This window comes from Siniperca chuatsi, linkage group LG9, assembly GCF_020085105.1.
Source record: "Siniperca chuatsi isolate FFG_IHB_CAS linkage group LG9, ASM2008510v1, whole genome shotgun sequence".
NCBI classification, from domain to species: Eukaryota; Metazoa; Chordata; class Actinopteri; order Centrarchiformes; family Sinipercidae; genus Siniperca; species Siniperca chuatsi.
Window position 1 is genome coordinate 1969022 of NC_058050.1, and position 8348 is coordinate 1977369.

The following is an 8348-nucleotide window of genomic DNA, read 5'->3' on the forward strand; positions in this document are numbered from 1 at the left end:
ATACCTGAAAAACGACCCAGATCTGAGGTGTTGAAAAGTAATAAACCTGTCTGATCTTCTGCTGTATTTTCAGTTTTTGTAGATAAATCTGGAACAAATGTCTCTACAATAAATAATCTGTATCCTCTCAGCTGAAAGTTGTAGATGTGATTTCAGGTTACCAAAACAGCCCCAAAATATTTACAATTTGACTTAGTGACACTTATTAACCTTTACTTCCTTTATCACCGATGTAACAAGCGACCAGTAGTCATGAGGTAAAAGGTGAGAGGTCACAGCACCCTGATCTGGGGAAGCGATCAGTTCGTTATGGCTGCGAAAGTAACCTGACCTCTGCATGGCAATGTCGGCCAGTCACACTTTGATAAAGACTAAAATATGTCAGCTATTGGATGGATCGTCATGAAATGTGGTTCAGACATTCACGTTCCCCTCAGCATGAACTGTAATAACTTCGATGATCCTCTGACTTTTCATCTAGCGCCATCATCAGGTCAAAATTGTATTTTCAATACTTTGGTTTACGACCAAATACCTGCAAAACTAATGACAGTGGTCAGGGTAATATGTAATTAGCAAATGTTTGCATGCTAACATGCTAAACTAAGATGGTGAACATGGTAAACATTGTACCTGCAAAACATCAGCATGATAGCACTGTCATTGTGAGCATGTTAGCACGCTGCAGTACAGCCTCACAGAGCTGCAAGCATGGCTGTAGACTCTTAGACTCTTATTTCAACAAAGCTGCTCTGCTGCTTCATTCATAAATGAAAACATCAGAATCCAGAAACCTTTGAATGCCTGAAAAGTGGGAGGTGGCGTTAACTGCCTTTGAAGCCAGCCACTGTAGCTTAGCCTCAGCAGATATAATGTAGATTTAAGGCCGGGTCAAGCCTCCGAGTATCTCTGCTTACAGTAGGTGAGAGTACGACTTAAAGGCAACTTAAAGGTCCTTCAGGTCAGGGCTGGAGAATGGTGTGGCATGTCAGTGGTGTGTATCGATAACTCAAATGGGGGAATCTTCAGTACCTACAAACGTTACACATTATTTACATAATGCTACAAACAAGACTGGTGTTAGATCTTCTGTCCAAATCAAGAAACATGTTTCATATAAGAAAAGCTTTTCACACACGATTATATATTTGACACTAAGCTGGCAGACTGTCTGATCTGTGCGCAGAATATTTTGTGGATTCACTTTTGTGTCTTTTCAGGATATAAAAAAGAATAGAAATCCACACATTTAAAATGTCTTTTGTTCTGATGTGAAATGATTAAAACATAGTGAACTTCATACAGCTTCATACTTATGTCTTCAGTGTTTCTGCATCGTGGCTGTGTTGGCACATGCTTTCACACGGTTTGGGAATGCTGAGAAGTCTTTTGGTATGTGCTAAATATATCTAATATTATGGAATATTATAGAATATTCCCAACTGTCCTACTTGTAAAGGACGACTCTCTGTTTAATTTATCATGATCACTACGAAGAATGTATCTTACAGCTTTGACAGCAGCACAGAAAGCTGCTTTCTGGACACTAGAAGAGCCCTCATATATTATCTCAGAGACACTGATGACTTTATGGTTGGACATTATTTATTCAGAACAAAGGGCAGCCAGGGAAAACAGGGCACAGGCAGAAAATATCAAAATTTAATTCGTTAATCATATATTTTCTTTGTGAATATGTATGAATATGTATGTAAAAATAGATGTACATAATTATATGATGGTGCACGTGTATCCATACACTGTCGGCAGAAAAGTGCAGCCTTTGGAGAGAGAGGGAGCATGGAGGGATCTTGTCTTCTATGTGTCCTTATGTGTTGCTTGTTAATGCATATCTATTTATTAATATTGATATCTAATATTACAGCAAGATTATTTTTGCCTGCGTGGCGAGTGAAAAGAGCTGCAAGTTTAATCAAAGAAAACTTGTGTGGTGAAGTGGTGGCCAGAATGAAACACAAGAACAGTGAACACAAGATCTTTGGAGGCCTCGAATTTAAAGTAAAGTATGTAATGCTTTTCAAAATCTCAGTTACAAAGTGCTTCACAATAGACACAATCTAATGTACACATGTAACACTGATACTGTATAACGTTGGATCACATCCTCCTCTCGTGTGTCTTCCGTTTTCTCTGCATGAAGTTCCTGCTCTGCCTCCAACCAGTGACTTTTATATGCCAACTCTCCATGGTCAGTCATCTGTCTACAGTGTGTCAGGACTACTGTCAGGGTGCTGTGACGTTTGACCTCTGACCTCCTGACTGTTGGCTACGTCTGATGTTGGTAATCTAAGAGTTGAAGTTTCTTCTAACACTGCCCTCCCTGTGACGTCTCTCTGATAAGAACTCTTTTTCCCCCTTAAATGACTAAAATGCAAATGTGATGTTCCAGTTTTTTTTTTCTCGCCGTGCAGCCAGAGGCATCAAACGGTGAATTCAGGTCAGCCGAGGCAGTCAGGCAGGAAGTCATCTGATGTACCTGTGGCGAAGGTGCAGCCTGAAAAATTTAATAAGGGAGAAGGAGGAGACAGTTCATGTGATGTAACATGACATGAACCTGCAAAAAGCATTTTTTGATTGTCAATCTCACAGATTTGAGATGGATCCATATGTTAAAAATAGTACCAAACCGAACACCAGCATTATGATGTCTTGAACAGTGGCATCGAGTTCACACAGTGCTGATTAAGCCTATCACCGGCAGGGAAATCTCTGGATTTCACAGTATACCAGAGTTTTTAAATCTGCCGTCTGTGGCGACATTCCCGCGCTGACGCACCGGCAGCGCTGCGTTTTACGTCAACCAGCAACGATTGGTTTGCCAGAGCCATGCAGAGAGCTCCACGATCCACCATTGCTGCAAAAAAATACAAATGACAAATTGAAGAGAATGTTTAGTATTGAGAATTGTTTATTTTGTTTATTATGATTGTATAGTTTGTGTTTATATGCTTTGGCAACGTTGTATTGCATGCAGTCATGCCAATAAAGTGGAGACTGTAGGTGATTTGTTCATTTGTTGAGGCATTTCACCCAGAACCACCTCATGGTGGCGCTAGAGGAAAAGTCAGAGGTTCACTAAAGTCAGTAGGATTCATCCTCTGGGGATCATGAATGTCTGAACCAACTTTCATGCCAATCCATCTGATAGTTGTTGAGATATTTCATTCTGGACCAAAGTGGTGGGCTGACTGCCTGACAGCAATGGTTGAAAAATACCAGTTAAAATCCTCACATTATATTCAAGTCCTGTGACGTTAACATACAGAAAATTATAGTAACAATCAATATAATAAAATCAAAATCTGATCCCGTTACACTGTCACTGAGGCAGTAGAGTCGTCCTGGTCCACGGTTAGTTTTAAACTCATTAAAATAATCTTGGATGTGGGCATTCAGGTCCTGCAGGTTATAACACGTAGAGCATCAGAGCCACTTCCACAGACTCTATCAACCATTCAAAGGCCTTGTGAGGACCAGAGTCTCTGCTTGTCATAACAGTTTACCTTTGAGCGGCTTTAATTCCCTCCAGTGTTTCCTCTTCCTCTGCCTCTGCTCTGATGAAGCCGCTCTGATGAAACTCTGCCGTAACAAAAGACAAATCCTTCAACTGAAGTGACCTCATACCAGAAGCTCCGCTCACGTCCGCCAGCTGCACACATCGCAGCGGCTGCAGTACATTTAGCTGCATTTTTTAGTTGACGTGTTTTTATTTTGCATTATTATCTTTAGAATTACATCTGACTTCAAATACTAATGCAAACTTTAATTGGGTGAAAATATACATTCGGTAGCAAATGTAACAGGACACAGAAAGGGAAAAGAAAAGGAATATAGCTGCAAGTTGCTATGGGGTCCAAGCACAAAGGGAAACGAACACTTGGTGGATATTTTAAAGGCTGATTCCAGTATATTTTAGACTCAATATGTCTAATTTTGACTAAATATACCGACCACAATACAAATCTTTCAGGACAGTGTGTTTTGGGGAGTAACGCTGAACTGAAACGGATCCACTAGATTTGATGAGATGGAAAACAGATGACAACAACTTTGCTTTTGACTCGAGATAACAGCGACGTCTCTGGTTCGATTCCAGCCGGACACCTTTGTACCCCTCCCCCTGTCCACATGTTCCCGTCTGCCTCCAACCCAGCCCCGCCCTTTCTCTTACACTGTCATTGTCCAATAAAGACAAAAGGCTCCCCACAAAAAAATTTACTTTTCCTTGACTCCCTATTCAGCTCATCTACATCTTTCTGTTGAGTTTTTTTGTAAAGTATGTTTGCTGGTTTGTTTGGTTGAAAATAAATGTTTTTTCAATGGAAATAGAAATCCACAGTAATGAGCCTTTTTGTAGGATAGGAACAGATATGAAATAATTTTGGGGTTTTATAAGACATGTTGAAACTTTTGAACTAAACTAGAATCCTCTAATCATCGTCCTCCGGTCACCTTGCGTCCTCCCGGCTCAGTCGTCCCTGTGTGATGACACGTCTTCTGCCTGCCGGCGTGTCCCGTCTCCGTCCTCTCTGCTGGGACTGCGGTCTGTCTGCTCTGCTTTTAAAACAAGTTTCCTGAATACATTTAGCTCCAACGAGGCCACGCGGAGAGGTTTTCTCTGGATCTGGGTCTCAGAGGCTTTTTCTGATGCATCTTTGTTGCTTCAAATCAGAGTTAGACGCCAGAACCAGAGACATGCAGAAATCGGACCCAGGGTCCACCTGAGGATGTCTTGTGCAGAGTTTGATGCAGGATCCAGAATGTTTTAATACAACGTGCACAGCTGCATTTAATGCAGATGTAGTGGAAATGACTGTAACATTGCATTAAAAGCCTCAGCAGCTCAGCTGAATCTTCTGCTCTGAACTGTTAAACGCTTCGATTGATGTGAACAGTGAGGAGGGAACTTTAAAGACTTGTCTCTCCTCTGATGTTCCCTCTTCAGACACCAGAGTCTTTTATTGTGAAACCAGCTGAGGATGGATAGACAGAACACGTGAACATGTGGTTTTGTTAAAAATATCACAAAGAGTACAGTCTAGACCTGCTCTATAGACAAGTGCAATGAGATCACTCCTGTTGTAAATTGGCGCTATATTAAAAAAAAAATGGATTGACATTTTCTGACATTTTACAGTCTACACTATCAATAAAAGAGAAACAACAGATCAATCAATAATGAACCTAATAATTAGTTGCAGCCCGAGTTTTGATACAGTCATTTAGAATCAGTCCTGCTTTCCCAGAATTCTCAGTGTGGGACTCCTCATTAGCCCAGCTCTGTTCAGCAAGAAGACGTTGGCGGACGGAGATCCGAGGACGATGCTGCAGCTGTTTCCAGCTGTGACGGGAGGTGAGCGCACAGAAACGAGGCCAGGCTTACATTCTTCCTCGTCTCCTCAGGGCGTTCATGGTTACAGAGTCCCGCTCAGTCCGAACACACTTACAGTACGTGAACTGTACAGTTAAAATGCTCATTTGATCCTATTGAACAATATTATCATGTAACAAATCCCATAATTGAACATTTAAACACACACTAGAAATGGCGACTCAATACGTTGTTTATGTTTATGTGATATTTCCATTTTTCCATTCCATTTTTATATTTCTTGTTAAAAAGTGGAGGTTTTGGCCTGATGGTGGTGCTAGGGAGTCACCAAATTCATTACAATGTATCCTCTGAGGACCATGACTATTCACAGTAAATTTCATGGAGAATCTAAAATGTCGAACTGACGGTGACGCTAGATAAAAGCTCAGGGTATCGAACCAGTTCATGGCACCAAAGATCAAAAACTGTCAAGAAGCAAAAGCTGACATCAAGTGTCCGGTCAGATTCACATCCTGTTTACTTCTTCTTCGATCAGATAGTTTCTGATTTAAATAGTTTTAGAATAAATTTAGATTATATGTTATTTACACAAAGTACGGCTGCTTGTATGCAGTCAGTGCTTAAAGCTCTAATATGTAACATTTCCACATTAAAATGTCTGAAAACTACTAGACCTTTGTTATATATTTTGTTGAGCTGTGTACTTACATTATCCCAAATGTTTCCAACAACCTTCAAACCCAGAGAAATGCGTAATTTTATTTAAGGTAACGGTTTCATTTGGTCGCCTGTCAATGGCGTCACATCCCCTTTACCCCCTCTAGTTGCTAGGAAACATGGGAAACACCAGAGAGTGAGGAAGGAAGTCGGTGAAGTAGCTAGGCAGCTGCTCTAATGTTTACTGTTGTTTGCTTTGCTCACTCGTTCTGTCCCTGTGAAAACACATTACCTCGCCGTGAACATGATTCCTGCCTGAGTCACGTCTCGATCTTCATCTTCAGTGGTGGCTGTTTAACAATGAAGACAACAACTCCCACGATCCCACACTATGTCACGATGTCATCAAACTGCGTCTTCTGTTATTGTTTTGATGCGAGAGACCCTTAGCGCCGTTTAACCGTTTGGGAACTTTGGCTTCTTTTGTTAAATGAAAAAAAAAAAGGTTTTGTAGAAAAAACATGTTTACGCTTCAACAGAAGCGAGAAACTAGAGAAACTAGATTTGTTTCTGTATAATAATCAAATAATTCACCGTGTTAGACTAGTTCATGCAGCCACACTGCGGCGTTCAAAGCCCACATGAAGCTTCCTTCGTTGTTAGAGTTCCACAAAACTATGGTCACCTGTTTGTTCCACCTCCAGCGTGTGGAGGCCTGTGTTTCCTGTGTGACGCTGAGGCGATGGTGACGATGAGCTGATGCAGCAGCAGAGCTTCTCCAGAGCTCTGAACACTTTGTTCACCGTGTCAAACTGACAAACTGGAAGCTGCAGACAGTCTGCAGACGCTCGCCATCCTGTCAGCACACCACAAACCGCTGCTCTGCTTACAGAAGCTGCGGTCCAGACACATTTTATACGATCTGCCACATTCACTAGAAGTACATTAGATATTTACGCTGCGTTTCAGAAAACTCTAAATGATCTCCTGCCCAACAATCCGACATTCAGTTTCTACAATTTCCTCTTACACGTGTAGCTGAATGGAACATTTTTCACCGATGGTTAAACAAGCTCAAAGTGTTTAAATGTTACTTCATGTATTCGGAGTTTATTTGCTTTTTTAAGTGTAATATTGTTATTGTTATTTAAGAGGAAATTACAGTAGATAATACGATGACTGCACACAAGACATCTGGTTAAAATATGCATGTAAAAAAGTCAAATATCTCCTCATCTAGCAATTAGTTAACTGGATGATTTAATGTAGACGCAAGTATTTCGCCATCTGTGCTCCCAGTTGCACAGCAAGATAATGTTAGCCATCTATTTTTAGCTGTTTTGTTTTAAATTATTATTATTAAATAAGTTTTGTTTCAACACATCCTCATACCTAAACGACAGAGTAGGTCGATTGTCACTCACTCCCAAAACGACATATACGACCGTTGGAAAGCGCCAGCGACAGGCGTACTGCTTACGTTACGTAAGTCACATGACGTTGAACACGTGATTAATGTTGTGAAACGGTTGCAGTTTGGTTACGTTTAGGCAACAAAACTACTTGTTTTGGTTTAGGAAAAGATTGTGGTTTGGGTTAAAATAAGTAACGTAAAGTCAACTAACGTTATTTAGCTTAAAACTTTAACAATAAACGTGACAATAAACGTAAATATGGGTCGTAATTAGCTGCTTTCACAGTCGACCTATACGGCCGTTTTTCTGGTGAGGACGGGCTGGTTTCTAACCTGCGCACTCAGAACTGTGGCTCTGAAAGCTAACGTACACTCATTTCAGCCTCGTGTCCAAAGTTAATAAAGTTAAAAACCTCCAACTACTGATTGTGTCCTGTGTGGGTTACAGGTGATGAAACCTTTATTCTGGCAGCGGTCTGTGAACCCTGATTGTCCTCTTGGTGGAACAGCAATGTGACAATAAAGTTTAAATGAGTTTGTCAGTGAGAAGTTTCTAGAAACCGAAGCTGCAGCTATATATATGCTAAACTTCGGACTAACTACAGCAGGCCTGTCTGTCTTGTTGGCCTTCACTGTGGATGGACATCTAATCAGGACCGAGTGACACCTGACACACCAGGTGAATCCGGTTAACTGCAGTTAACGAGCAGGTTAGCTGTCATCAGTCATCACCTCCATTACTGCTGTGCAATATCTTAATAATCTCAATAAGCTACACTGAACTCGACAGTACATGCACCTCTGCTTATTACTTATATTACTACATTGTATTGTTATACTGTATTATCATCATCAACCGGTACCTCACATTTATTTTATCTTATACTTTTCTGACCTGTTTTTATAGTTTTTATAGTGTAT

The 8348-nt window shown here is 40.8% G+C and overlaps 1 long non-coding RNA gene across 2 annotated transcripts; it reads right to left on the bottom strand.

Moving 5' to 3' along the window:
* Positions 1-1630: 1630 nt before the first annotated feature.
* Positions 1631-6558, bottom strand: LOC122881165. Of its 2 annotated transcripts, none has more exons than XR_006379113.1 (3): positions 6306-6558; positions 3525-3600; positions 1631-2875 (listed from the first exon to the last, which is right to left on the bottom strand). It is a non-coding gene; the product is annotated as an uncharacterized LOC122881165 (long non-coding RNA). The 2 variants fall into 2 exon arrangements; XR_006379114.1 differs by lacking the exon at positions 6306-6558 and adding an exon at positions 6065-6117.
* Between the last annotated feature and the right edge of the window lie 1790 nt (positions 6559-8348).